The following is a 15,403-nucleotide window of genomic DNA, read 5'->3' as shown; positions in this document are numbered from 1 at the left end:
CCGGACACACTGGTGACAACAATTCTCCCTCCAAACTGCCCATATAAGCACTTTATATTCTCTGGACACAGAACACAAGACCAGAAGCACCCTGTGGAGGAGAGCCAGGTGAAGCACACTCATTCTGTTCTCTGGGTGCAAAGCAAAGCCGCAGTGGCCATGAGACAAAGCCCGACATGGAAGCTGCACAATGGGGCCACTCCTTCACTTGATCTTAGCCAAAAGGCTGAGATGTATGGGGCCTCTCCACAGAAACGTAGGTCTTAGGAGAGAGGTTTCACATCCAGCTGTGCACATGGAGCAGAACTCTTGAGAGGCAACCTGCAAACTTAGGAAGGTCAGAGGAGGGGCATGGAGGGGACAATTCTCCAAATGGTTTTTATAAAGCCTCATGTTATCCAAAGTGTGCCCTGTGTGGTAGGTTAATCAGAGTGCCAGTATTTAAAATCATTAATGGAAACGTGTAGAATTCTGTGGCTAAACAGCAAGTCTTGGGAACTGCTTTCTTCTCTGACAGCCAGTAGCATCTTTTAGCTGAACCACTCTAGTTCTTCATAAGCTGAGGATGGTGATGGTCTCAGTGATGACTTCAGCACTAACTACCCTTCCTTGTCTTCTTCCCATGCACCAAGCATTTGGCTAAGTTCTTTCACTGAATTATATTCTATACTATTAGGGGCCAGGAGTAGTCATGAGCTGGTACATAGATGAGGAAAATGAGTTTCAGCAAAGTTTAAAATCATGCTCAAGGAACCAATTAGAAGTGGGAAGGCATCCTGACTAATGACTGCCATTGTGCAACTGTCACTGCCTCTCCTTAAAACTGTTTATTGTTTGTCCTTAATTTCTGGTACGTGTACTTTGCACCCTAACTCTGCCTTTGAGAGCACAGATTGTATCCTGAGCTTCTCCTGTGCCTTCAAAGGTCCTGGGAATATAGTAGCTACTCAAAACAACCTTTCTCCTTGATGAATGAACAAGTTGAGAATGATTCCCCAGCAAAACAAAAAAGGCAATGCCAAGATAAGCCTTTATGCATATTTTCCAACCAATGGGACTATATAAAATAAATGCAATTGGAAGTTCCAAGCCACAAAGTAAAAAAAAAAAAGGGATTACTAGAAAGCACGCTAGTGATTTTTCATTTCTACTCTTCAGATTTAATATTTTGCCCTTTATTACCTTCAGCACTAAAAGGTGAAGGAAATTAAAAGTCCAAAACAAGCAAAGACTCAAAGAGAAGAGGTAAAAGAAAAGTTTCTTCTTTGGAAAAGTGATTAACACTTTAGACTAGAAAAAGCTTAAAGGGGGCACTGATAAAAAAGCTTCCAGAGACAGCCCCATCCACAGGCCAGGGTTTGAAGGTATACCAGCCCACTCAACTACTGGCACATGCCACCCTGTGCCTCAGTTTACAAATCTACTGCATTAGCTCTTATCTGTTCTGTGGAGGTACTGATAATAATATGCTTTTTGTTTGGGTATAGCTTCTCTAGGGACCCTGAAACATTTTCCAGATTAATTTTTTAATTTATGTATTAATAATCCTCACAGCATTCTCCCTCCACCTCAATTAGTATAATAATATCCATCTCTTTTGAGATAGGTAGGGGGTACTGAGTGATGGACATGAAGCAGACACTTAAATAAGGAAACTATAACATAAAAACATAATTAAAGCTTTGTAACCAAATCACATTAAGGACATTTAAAGAGATACCACAGTGCTACTGACCAAAAAAGCAACTTTGCTTTCCACCCATTCTAGAACATTGATGTTTTGTAGTCAGACATGGCATTTAAAAATATACTTTTCATGAGTTACTAAAGGAAGCTGAAATATGAAAAAGTGTGTATTCTTGGAAACAGTGTTGACTGGACTTCCATTTTATATCTCTATTCTCCTGCGGTGGATACAATACTAGTGTGAGGATGCCAGCTCCTCTCCCAAGATCCTCAGTGTATTTTGGTTTGTTCTCTAATCAGAGCTGTCTGGATTTCGTAACACAGATTCTTTCATTCCCAAGAATCATCAGTCTCAAAGGCAGTATATGATTTCTCAGAATGTGAGAGAAAGCCAGTGGAGGCATTTACTGTTTCACAAACATTCTGGTTTCTCTTTGCCCCTAAGAAAATAACTTTAAACCAGTGTTTAGCAAAATATAGTGGGTCACATGAATCCCCAAAGATAAACTTTATGTATGAATTTCTGAGAGACTTTTGAAACCAAGTCTCAGGAGTTGAGTTAACTAGAGGACTTAAATCCTAGCTTTTGAATAATCAGCAGTGTTATCTGACACTGTTTAGATTTCCCTCTTTAGAGATATGCACTTAGACAAGGCTAGGTAGTAGATATACATATAATTTACTCTTTATTATCTGTGTTCTTCAAGGAGAATATAAGCCCCATGTAGAAATGAACTTGGCCTTTCTTTTTTTGACTATGTTCACAACATTTAACAGGACCTTGAGACTACTAAAGACTTGTTGAACATCAAATCAATACGTATCATAATGTTATTCACCACTACTAATTGTTAAGATTCATCAAAGTCCCTTATGAATCTACAAAAAAAAAAAAAAATCAACATTACTCCATTCAGAATTAGTTTTGCTAAAAACAACTCCCCCCAAAATCAAACTAACAAACAAAAAAACAATTTACTTGGCTACTACAAATTTCATGGTATCCTCATTAAGCACTCACAAAAATATATACTGCCCCCTTCTTCTGACCAGAAGCTAACCAAATCTCTAAATCAATGCAGTTAATTATACGAAAGAAAGCAACAACAGATCATGTTTCAAAATAACAGGTTTGGGAGAGAAAGACTGAAATAAAACATAATGCTTCAACTGCCTTTGGTTTGTGGGTTTATTTATTTATTTACTTATTTTGATATTTATTTTTAAAATAAACTTCCTCTAGCTCTCTTCCCAGGATGTAGATCTTGTGCCAACTGGGCCCCATTTATGATTGGATCCCATCCTGGCCATCTGGGAGCTGGAGAGGCAGTGGTGAGTTCCTGAGGTCCAGGGTATTACAGAAGGAGAGAATCAGACACCAGCCACACCAGCCCCTGTGGTTTGCAAGAACACAATGAGCTCTTTCTCAAGGCTTGTTTTTCTAAACTCAGTCAAGAAGGAACATCATTCCCAACTGGAGCCTGGATCAAGAGTCTGTGTTACTGCTTGCTTGTTTAAAAATTAAAATACAAAAGGAAAAAGAAAGCCTAAAGTATTTATGAATGAAGCTGAATACTTGGAATCAGCATTGGCAATTAATAGAGCAATCTTTGCCTATGGAATTAGGAAAGAAAAAATATAAGAATGAAAAGACTGATAAATGCAGTAAGTAAAGAATGAACACACCTTTCACCAAAAGATGGTTAGTGTCTTTCAGAGGACTAACAAGAGGGTTAACAAAACAGTCACAGAGACTCCTTCCAACATTCTTGTGGTGTAGTTCATGTTTGCATACTGTATATGTCAATGCTTGTGCATATATTCAGTAATTAACACGTACCTTCAGCTAACGAGATGCTACACATAAGTAACCTCTACAGTACTAAAATCCCTTTTACTACTGCAGCCCTACAATTGCTTTTGCTGGAAAAATCCTCCGAGGATGTACTACACACATATTGCTGTTTTAAGTACAATATATTGACATGATTGCAGCTCCTCCTTGATGACTCAGAGCCACTGTCATGATGAGCAGTCATCAATGTGGTATACAGTGATATGCATAACTCTGTATCTGCCTTTCAGGTTTTCCATTTCTGCCCTTCACATTAGGCGGCCAGCTGTCACTCCTGCTGTCCCTGAGCTTATTTCCAACACCCTGCCTCCATATATGATGCGCCTCTAGTTTACTCTTTGTAATTTGTTGTGACCTAATAAACCAAAAAGCATAGTTCATTAAAAATTACTGTTCTAGTTGCTCCAAAATCTTTTTTTACTTCTGGTTTCATGCTGAATTTTTGAGAGTTGACGTTATTATAACACTCATTTCTGAATAAATGAGTTCCAACATATTCATAGGATATGGTCAGGAGAATCTCTGGAGTCTGATGGATTTGGATTCAAATCCAAGATTTGCATATAATCAGATGGGGGAACCTTTAGAAAGTCACTCACCTACTTTAACTTTCATATTTTTGGGGGAGAGTATGTCAAGGGGGAGCAGATTAGTTCTCTATATTATCATGATAAGGATTCATTGACATAATGCCTATAACAAGTTCAGAGAACGGTATCACCTATATTGACCACACTGGTTTTATTGCTACTTACTCCTAATCATTTCCAGGAGATTTACACCAAGATATTTACTTGTATCCATATTGCACAACAAATACATCTAAAAACTACCTACCCACATATGCATTAACAAAAACTAAACTACAATCTCACTATTTATTAGAGATATTGTGAATTATCTTCAAATACAATAGTTTCTAGTAAAGAGCATCTCTTGAATGAATGAATGAATGAATGAAAAGGAAGGTAGCAGTATTATTCAACAAATTTTCACTGATGCCTACTCCAGGCTCTTGTGCTAGGCACAGTGAGAAATGGAGCTGAATTTGGCATGAATCCCGCCTTCAAAGGCAGAGTATGCCCTTAAATCACAATAATTTGAGATAAAAAGGTGGAAAGAATGTATATGATAGAGATGAGACAATAAAGAAATGTAAACGCAAGAGAAAATATTCTGTGCCTGAAGCAGTAAGAGAAGATGTCCCAGAAAGAGCTGGTGTTTTACAAGATTCTAAAGGTTAGAGGACTAAGAGCATAGAAGGGAGGTAAAAGCATTTGGTGGGGTTCGGGGTGGGGGAGGGGGAGGATTGGCAAGAGCAAGACAATATGGCAGAGGCAAAAAAAAAAAAATACACACAACAAGCACAGGAGCAGCTAAGAATTCAATGTCACTAGAACATAAACTAAGGTGAAGAACTGCAAAGATGCTTAAAGGAAAGACATTTAGCCTAGCAGTTATGATGCCTGTGTGCTGCATTGGGATACTTGGGCCGATACTCAACTCTAGCTTCTGACTCAGGCTTATTGTCAGTGCAGACCCTGGGAAGCAGCTGTGAGGGCTCCGGTAACTGGGTTCCTGTCCTCCAGGTTGAAGCCTTGGATTGAGTTCCTGGTTCCTGGCTCCCAGCTCCCAGCTCCCAGCTCTGGCACTCCTATAGATGTGGGGCTCTGGGAAGTAAACCAGTGGATGGGACCTCTCTCAGATAAGTAATTTTTTTTAAAAGAATCTTGAATTCCAAAGTAAGGAACGATGACTTTAGGGAAGAGGCAGCCATTGCAGCAATCAGTGCTGAACACACCTAGGAAAGGAACACAACACTATAGACACTCATTTCTTCACACAGTGACTGCAGTCAGGTGCGAATTCTCTTTGGTTCATGTTAAAATTAGAAATGTATCACACTTCTGTGGTTTTCATAAGTTATAGGCACATATGTGCACCACCTCAATACACTGTAAACAACTAGCTGAAAATGCCAAGCGATGCTTTAATTATCTATATAGAGGATAGATTTCAAGTGCTTTGGTCATCAAAAATAAAAATATAGACTGGGGCATTTTTAGGTTAGTGAGGATGGCTGTTACTATGTAACTATATTTAAAAGGCTTTTAGACCATTTTTATCTTCTTTTTAATATGCTGGATCATTGACAAATGAGTCCCCATAAAATTACTTCAGCTTGAAAGTTGTTTACCAAAGTCATATTCAAAGTTTAATGTAATTGATTCATACAAATAAAGTTCATTATTTTGCTTCAAGCTTCTTCCATATAATAGGTGGTCAGCGATACACCTGGCCTATTGGTTAAGACATTTCCATCCCACATCAGAGTGCCTGAGTTCAACTCCCAGCTCCAGGTCCTGAGCCCAGCTTCCTTTTAATCCATGCCCTAAAGGGAACAGGTAATGACTCAAATACCTGGGTCCCTGCCACCCATGTAGGAGACCTGGACTGAGTTCCCAGTTCCCGGCTGTGGCCCTGGCTTAGCCCCACTTTCACAATTTGGCAAGTCAACCAGCAAATAGGAGCTCTCTCTCTCTGCCACTTATATAATTTTTTTAAAATTTAAAGTATAAATAGGTGACCCACAAGTATAGGTTAAACATAGATGCTGAAACATACATTTAAGAAAACTTAGGCAGCTGTGGATTATTTTAAATTCAAGCATTTAGTCAACTTTGAATTAGATATGTGAAATAAATGAACACTATCATTTATATTGAATCATATTTTTATTATGGAATTTTAAACTGTATGATCTTTGAGATAACATCATTCCATAAAATGTGATATAGGTGAGTTATTAGTGTGCTGATGTAATTACACATGAAATTTGGGAAGGTTTAGTAAATTTATGAAAGTTTGTTAAAATATTGTGGTAATTGCATGAAAAAATCTGGTACAACACAGATGAACGGGGGATGAAGCCAGGTGTCTGAGAACCTGGACTCTAATCCCAGCACTCTGGAGCGGGTGTCCTCCAAAGAACAGTCACTCTCTGGGACCAGTTCTGCCTCACAAAATAAAAATGCTGCCCTGATGGAGAAGTGCCCCTTAAAGCCCTGAAAATGTTAGACTTGAAAACTTATCATTTTTTTCCATTTTCCACAGACATTTTGAGCTTTTAGAAGTTCTTTATATTTACCCACAGGTTTCCCCCAGAAACCTTTCAACTTCTCTCCCTATCTCTAGGAATGCAGCTGCAGGCAGCGTTCATCTGAACGAAGAACACAGGGGTAGCTCCCAGTGACACTACCTGATTCATACAGGGATGAAACCTTGGTTTCTCCCTACTGAGCTAAATGGTACCAACAATCTTTAAACAGAACTGTCCTATAAAATCATAATGACAAGTGGGCATTGATTAAAACCGGATGCAAAATGAGGGAAATTTTATTCAGACCCTTGCAGCATTAAACATAATAGCTCTCCATTTCAGGCCAAGACACTGTGGCAAAAAATGTACAACATGGAGGATCTCTGTGAGCAAGACTCCAGTGGAAAGAAGTGGACAAAGAAGGATGTACTTTTCTCTGAAGGGAGGAGAGAACTTCCACCTTGCTTATGGCCTTGTCTAAATACTTACAGAGATTGTGGATTCAAAAGGCTTCCCTAGCCTAGGCAGCTCATGTCAAGAGCCTCGGGTGATCATTGATGTCAAACACAAGAGTGTTAATTGTTAACAACAGCAGTCACTGTGCACTAACTTCCCATGTATGACCTATGTCCTCAATAAGCTTTATTGAGAGTTAATTGTAGGACCAGTTCTCAAGAAGTTTTCTCTGTATGTCTGTGCAAATTGTTGAAATAGAGTTGGTCTTCTGAGTACAAAGTTAATTGAAAATGAATCTTAATGGAGAATGGGACTGGCAAGGGAGAGGGAGAAGGAGGAGGGATGGGAGTGCTGATATGGTGGGAAGAATAACTATATTCCTAAAGTTGTACTTATGAAATGTGTATTCCTTAAAAAATAAATTTAAAAAAAATTTTTTGACAGGCAGAGTTAGACAGAGAGACAGAGAAAGGTCTTCCTTCCATTGGTTCACCCCCCAAATGGCCACTACAGCCGGCGCGCTGCGCTGATCCGAAGCCAGGAGCCAGGTGCTTCCTCCTGGTCTCCCATGAGGGTGCAGGGCCCAAGCACCTGAGCCATCCTCCACTGCCTTCCCCGGGCCACAGCAGAGAGCTGGACTGGAAGAGGAGCAACCAGGACGGAATCCGGCACCCCAACCGGGACTAGAACCCGGGGTGCCAGCACCGAAGACGGAGGATTAGCCTAGTGAACCGTGGTGCTGGCTAAAAAAATTTTTTAAAAGATAAAACAATAAATAACAGCTCTCAATTATTCCTGGTATAATCTGAATATTTCACAACTATTTCAGACAATTTTCTCACATCTATCCCAGTGCAATCTCTTCCTAATTGAATTTTGTGAATTGGTTTCATTAACATGAAATCAAAGTGTACTCCAGTCATCACCAGTTTGTCTTCTTGTAAGGTGATCCTTTGGGGGAAAAGGGCAATAGAGTCAAAAAAGTTTGAGGGGCTGGTGCTGTGGCTTAGTGAGTAAAGCCACTGTCTGTGATACTGGCATCCCATATGGGTGCCAGTTTGTCTCCTGGCTGCTCCACTTCCAATCCAGGCCCCTGCTAATGGAAAGCAGCACAAAGATGATCCAAACTCTTGGGCCTGTCACCCACGAGGGAAACCCAGATGAAGCTCCTGGTTCCTGGCTTCTGCCTAGCTCAGTCCTAGCCATTATGGCCACTTGGAGAGTGAACCTGAGGATGGAAAATCTCTGTCTGTCTCTCCTTCTCTCTCTGCAACTTAGGCTTTCAAAAAAAAAAAAAAAAAAGTTCAAGACTTACTAAAGACTTTGTTGGTCTACACGGTGAGTATTGGTACTTCAAGATCCTGCACAATCTCAGAACCCGGCCTGCCCAGGACTTTGCCCAAAGTTTCTTGACTCCCTCACCTCTCATGTGGCATCTATTAATATCCCAAACAACTGGAATTCCACAGAACTGGAAGAATTAGGGCACCACTATGGTACAAATCTCAGGTTTATATCAGATTCTAGAAACTGAAACAAAGAGAACAGAAATATTGACAGAAGATTTATCAATAGTGAGATGCAATTTTATGGCTAATTAAATTGTTTTGATGAGGTTCAAAGAGTCAGTCAACATATTTTTGTACTCTAAAATAATACTGGTTGAAAAGAAGCTGCTTCCCATCCACTAGTATTACCCCTTCTTACTTCAGGGGAATTTTAAGGGAAATAAATTCTAGATAGGAGTAGCATTTGGCAGAGCAGTAAGTTGTCACTTGAGATGCCTGCATCTCCTATCAAAGTGCCTAATTCAAGTTCCAGCTATATTGCTTTTATTACACGTTTCTGGTAATGCACATCTTGGGAAGCAGCAGATAATGGCTCAAGAACTTGGGTCCTTACCATCCACCTGGGAGACCTGGACTGAGTTCCAGGCTCCTGGCTTCAGCCTGGCCCAGCGCCCAGCTATTGTGGGTATCTGGGAAGTGAACAAGCCTAAGAAAGTTCTCTCCTTGACTCTTTCTCTCTCTTTCTGCCTCTGTCTTCCAAATAAAATGGAAATAAATAAATGTTTAAAAATCAATTTAAAAATTAAACTTGAATTAATAGAATTCTAACACAGATTTCAAAAAAGAATTGAGTGTAAGCCCTTTTTTGTCAGATGAGGAAATAGTCCCAGTGTCCTAAGTGGACAATAGGAATACAATAATTATCTAGGTGTCTTGACCGGCTCCTTGCCTGTTGCTATCCCATGCAATTTAAATAAACCCTTTTTTAGAATATTGTCCTTGACTCCACACTAAGCCCACCATGATACTTGCAAGCAATTACTATTCCTTAATCTGTAGTAATTCTCTCAGACATTTATATGATTAAATAAAAGCCACATGGTAGCCTGAAATACCTAGCACAGAGATCCATCCACATGGAATAGAAACTTGATTGATTTCTCAACGGCCAACTTATGACTACTCCACTTTCTCCACCTTCTAGAATCTTGAGTATCAAACCACAAATTTAATACTAGATTATATAAATATATTATGTAACTTTCAAATTTGCTTCCTGGGATCAAGCTGTTTTTCCAAATAAAACACTAGATCCCACAAAGCCCAACTTTAATTACCCATGGTACCTATCCCACTGATAGACAACCAGCAGGCAAGCTAACCAATACTCATTGTTTAGAAATAGAGGAATTCAGAAAAAGATACTCAAATAATGATGAGCTCTACAGCCACTGCCTGCTCCAAATCGTACGTGGTTAAAAAAAAAAAAAAAATGTATGTCTCTGATCAAGAAAAACCTCAGTCTACTCAGTCCACATCAAACAGTAGCACACATCTACCTTGTTAGTTTTCCTAGGTTTATAAATGAGGATTCAAAACATATATGAGATTAAAATCTAAGTTTATTTTGGTGCAAACTTTTTTTTAAAACTGCATGCATAGTTTTTTTTCATACTATGCATTTTCCATTACTTTTGGAATACTCCTCATATAAAACACTAAAAAGTGTTTTTTATAGTTTTCCAGAGAGGCCAAGAATATAAGTAAAATAATTTACATTCTAAAAAGAAGGAGGAGGGGGTCCCCTGTGTTGTAACATACCACAGTAAACCACTGCCTGCATGATGCCAGCATTCCATATGGGCACTGGTTTGAGTCCGGGCTGCCCCACTTCTGATCCAACTTTTTTAATATGCCTGGGGAAGCAGTGGAGGACAGCTCAAGTCCTTGGGCCCCTGCACCCACATGGGAGATCTGGAAGAAACTCCTGGCTCCTGGCTTCGGCCTGGCCTTGCCTGGCTCTTCTGACCATTAGGGAGTGAACCAACGGATCAAAGATCTCTGTGTGTGTGTCTTTCTATAACTCTAACTTTCAAATAAATAAATAAATTTTATTTGTTTAAAAAAAAAGAGGATAAAGAGCAATAAATAATAAAGGAAGAGAAACCAAGATGCAAACCCAGTTCACAAGAAAGCCACATGAACTTGGCAGCTGGCAGAAGGCAGCCTGAATAAGAGGCAAGGAGTGCCAGCCACCTTTCTTTTTTCCCACCCTCAGGGGGCAATCAGTGAGCTAAACTGAACTATTCATTTGCAAAAGATTGGGTGGTAGGGGAAGAACACAGATGAAGGTAAATTAAGCCAGCCCTATTTTCTTCTGCTCTTTTAAAAATTCTTTAGCTAAAAAAAGACTCCAAAGTAATAGCATCAACTGCTAATCTAAAACATTATCTTCTGTCCTGGCCCACCAGCTTGCTTCCTGGGTACTTTGGGATACAGAATGAGGAGCTAGAGAAATGAAAAAAAAAAAAAAAAGACTACTTAGAATTGGAAGGTCTAGATTCTAAAGATGGCATAAACTCCAAGATGATATGGTCCAGGGCTCTGGATGGCCTTGGTTAAGTAGGAGTCCCACTTCAGACACGAGGTCCAAATAGGCTGTTTTGCCCCAAGCACAAGGCATCTTCCCTTAATTTCATAGGGACAAATTCTTTCTAGAAGGCAGTAGCTCCAACCACAAACATACCCAACTAGAAAATTCTGAGAATCCCTCTTATTTCTGATTGCATACATGCCAGTTCTACCTTATCTTGGGATGAAATGGTAATTGCTAAACTATCACCAACACAGGTAGGCATAACACCATAGTCTGATAAGGTAAAACTCTAGAATAAAAATTGTGGCATAGGCAAATTCATGGAAGGCTAACAGGAAGCTGAACTGTCTGGGTTCAAATCCCATCCATACCACTTGATAAATAAACAACATACTTTACTTTCTCAAGCATCAATTTCCTCAGCAATAAAGTGAAAATATCATGCACAGTTGTGAGGCCCACATGAAAGCCTTGCAAACACTTAGCATATTGCCCAACAGAGACTAACTGCTCAATGAATGTTAGCTAATAGCCACACTGTGAAATTTTCTTTAGCTTTTTTATAGATGTCTTCTCTTAAATATTCCCAGCATCACATTCTTATTCTACCATGCAAAACTTGAGCAATGACTGTAAACTTGACCAATAGTGGTTTTGCTTCTACAAAAACAAAAACCACTCATATAATTCTATTTGATTAAAAACAACAATCATCATTGCTACCACTAATGCTATTACTACTACACCATCTGGCTTGCTGTACATCTCAATTTTTTTTCATCTTTTCCTATCATTCTTCACTTTCTTAAGATTGCATTTTCTCACCTATTAACTAGGACCTTTCCTACCTTGGTAAAAATATACAGTATCTTTCAAATTCAATCTCTAGCACTATTTGGTTCTGTGAGTCATCTGAACTTCTATGAAACTCAGTTTACTCACATGTAAAATTACAATAACAAGACTGTCTTACACAGGGATATCCAGAGGATTAAGTAAACTAACACACATAAAGTGCCTACACATGATAAATCCTTAATAAGCATGAGCTATTTCTCCATTTCCCAGTATTATACAATGGATTTTTTTATTTGGGGCAGTACCAAATTCTCTCCCTGTGCAAAAAGGCAGAGAAAATCATGTCTGTCAAATAGCCTGTGTGAAAATCTAAATATACCAAGAGTTAAGAGTACTACACAAAAAGGCTTATTTCTGCAAGCCTCATTATTCTGAACACAATCACGATAGTAATAGTACAATTTATAGTCCTCCATCCAGATACTCAACTGCTAGTGCTGCAGGGGATTTTTTTTTATGTTAAAAGAATATATGGGGACTAACACAGTGTTGCAGTGGGTAAGGTCACCGCCTGCAGTGCCGGCACCCCATATGGGCACTTGTTCAAGTCCTGGCTGCTCCACTTCTGACCCAGCTCTCTGCTAAGGCCTGGGATAGCAACAGCAGATGGCCCAAGTCCTTGTGCCCTGCATCTGCGTGGGTGACTTAAAAGAAGCCCTTGGCTCCAAATCAGTCCAGCTATTGCCACCATTTGAGGAATAAACCAGCATATGGAAGATACCTCTCTTTCTCTCTCTGCCTCTATGTAACTCTTCCTTTCAAATAAATAAATCTGTAAATAAATAAATAAATAATTTTGGGAAACTTTGTAGTGGGTTCCACCAGGCATAGTTGATTTTTTTTTTATTTGACAGGTAGAGTTTTAGACAGTGAGACAGAGACAAAGGTCTTCCTTCCATTGGTTCACTCCCCAAATGGCTGCCATAGCTGGCAGTGCACCAATCCAAAGCCAGGAGCCAGGTGCTTCTTCCTGGTCTCGCACGTGGATGCAGGGGCCCAAGGTCTTGGGCCATCTTCTGCTGCTTTCCCAGATCACAGCAGAGAGCTGGATTGGAAGATGAGCAACTGGGACTAGAACCCAGCGCCCATATGGTTAATCCTCCACCTGTGGCGCCAGCATCCCAAGTGAGCCACAGCACTGGCCCCTGGGCATAGTTGATTTGTGACCTAGGCACAACTGAGAGCAGTTTGGGAAGAGTAGTTCAGCAAAGATGGAGAATGCATCTCCCACTTTTAACTGACACCCCTGACTGGACATACTCCAACTTCCAGGACAAGAGGGACTTCTGGAACACACAAGGAGAGGAGAGACAGCAAAGGTAAAAGGACAGAGACTTCAGTGGGTTTTCCTTTCCATAACTTTCATCCATTGTGATGCATGGCAACAGATTTTTTTTTAAGATTTATGTCTTAATTTGAAAGGCAAAGATACAGAAAGAGAAGGAAATAGAAACAAAGAGAGGTCATCCATCTACTGGTTAAAATGACCACAATAGCTGGGGCTGGGCCAGGCAGAACCAGGAGCCTGGAAATCTACCCAGGTCTAATACATGAGGGGCAGGAGTCTAGGAACTTGGGCCATCTACCACTGCTTTCCCAGGCACATAAGTTGGGAGCTGGATCAGAAGTGTAACATCAAGGACTCATATCAGCCCTCATCTGGGATGTGGACATTGCAGTGTCAACTTAGCCTACTGGGACACAACACTAGCCCAGAAACATATCTTTTAAAGCAATTGGGAAGCGGGATACACAGCAGACTCATAGAATGGCAGATGTCCTAAACAGCACTCTGGCCTCAGAATCAGCCCTTAAGGCATTGGGTCTGGCTAAAAAGTCCATGACAGCATTTCAGGCATGGAAAGCCCAAGACACTCTGGCAAAAAAAAAAAAAAAAAAAAGAAAAAGAAAAAGAAAAGAAAAAGAAAAAAGCAAAATGACCTAAATGGAAGATCTCTGTGAGTGAGATCCCAGTGGAAAGAACAGGCCATCAAAGAAGGAGGGACCTTTCTCTGAAGGGAGGAGAGAACTTCCACTTTGACTATGGCCTTGTCTAAATAAGATGGGAGTTGGCAAACTCAAGAGGCTTCCATAGCCTTGGCAGCTCATGACAAGAGCCTCGGGTGATTACTGTCATCATAAATAAGAGTGTCAATTGTTAAATCAACAACAGGAGTCACTGTGCACTTACTCCCCGTGTAGCATCTCTGTCCTTAATGTGTTGTACTATGTGAATTAACGCTATAACTAGTACTCAAACAGTACTTTATACTTTGTGTTTCTGTGTGGGTGCAAACTGTTGGAATCTTTACTTAGTATGTACTAAATTGATCTTCTTAATATAAAGAGAATTGAAAATGAATCTTGATGAAGAATGGGATGGGAGAGGGAGTGCGAGATGGGATGGTTGCAGGTGCGAGGGAGGTTACAGGGTGGGGGGGCTGCTATAATCAAAAAGTTGCACTTTGGAAATTTATATTTATTAAATAAAAGTTAAAAAAAGAAATGGAAATAGAAAATCTGAGTTCTAGCTCCATTCTGCTTCTGATATCTTTATATGATCACATCCATATCTGTCACACTCCATGGGTTCTGGAGGCTGCTCTTTGGTTAGGCAACTATTTATCTCTAAGCCTCAATGTCCTCATTAAGAAGACATCTGCTAAGAGTATTCATCTGAAAGATTTGTCTCACTGTTCTCTCTATACTATCTAAAGAACTCAGCACACTCTTGAGTACACAGTTTCCATAGAGTTCAGCAGTTAATATGGCTGCTTACAAAGCAAGTTGGCTGAATCAAACCTATGGTACCTTTTAGGTTTTTATTCTAAACTTCAGTGAGGTTAAGAAGGGAGGGCTCTGAGCATGCTAAGAACTCTAGGCTCAGAATTTAAAGAGCAAAGTTTTCCATGGCATCTATAATCTATAACTAATGCAGATTATTCCCAGGGAAGTAAACTAGCAAGTTAAAATAATGATCACAATGCTTGGAAACAATCACACAGAGAACAGTGTCATTTTCCATTGAGATCTCCGAGAGCTGTAGATCCCTAGTGCTTGGAAAAAGCCCTGGGTTCTTCTAGGTTCCCCTAGCAAATCACTCAGTTTCTAATGAAGAGTCAATGAGTAAGTAAAAAACCACATGTACCCTAGACTATTACCATCATTTGAACAGTGGTTCCCCAAATATGAGATACAGTAGACCTTGTTTACAAAATATTCACAGATGACAACTCTGCTAAAGCTTGAGTGGGCTTTTCCTAAGTATCTTGTGACTTTGCATCTTATTTCCAACTCCCCACATACAACAGAAGCTCTACAACACAGCAAGCCCAAGAGCACGAGTCACAAAAAAAGCTCTCCCAGTGCTTATGGGCAAAAGAATAAAAGTCACTCCAACATAAACCAGTCCATCTTTCCCAGTTTCCCAAAGTTTTGTAGAATGAAGCTGGCCCATCCAGGAACACACCACTAAGTTCTACACACTCTATTAGAAATTCAAGTATAGACACTATCTTCAACTAGACCAAGTTATTAGATATTAATGTTCAGACAACACCTAC

The 15,403-nt window shown here is 39.9% G+C and overlaps 1 protein-coding gene across 13 annotated transcripts in view; it reads right to left on the bottom strand.

Annotated features, from left to right (window-relative positions):
- The window catches only part of EBF1 (EBF transcription factor 1), a 415,547-nt gene that overhangs the window by 90,227 nt on the left and 309,917 nt on the right, over positions 1-15,403 (bottom strand). The window lies entirely within an intron of this gene.

Source organism: Lepus europaeus, chromosome 4 (genome assembly GCF_033115175.1).
Source record: "Lepus europaeus isolate LE1 chromosome 4, mLepTim1.pri, whole genome shotgun sequence".
NCBI classification, from domain to species: domain Eukaryota; kingdom Metazoa; phylum Chordata; class Mammalia; order Lagomorpha; family Leporidae; genus Lepus; species Lepus europaeus.
This window is presented reverse-complemented; position numbering and strand designations above follow the sequence as displayed.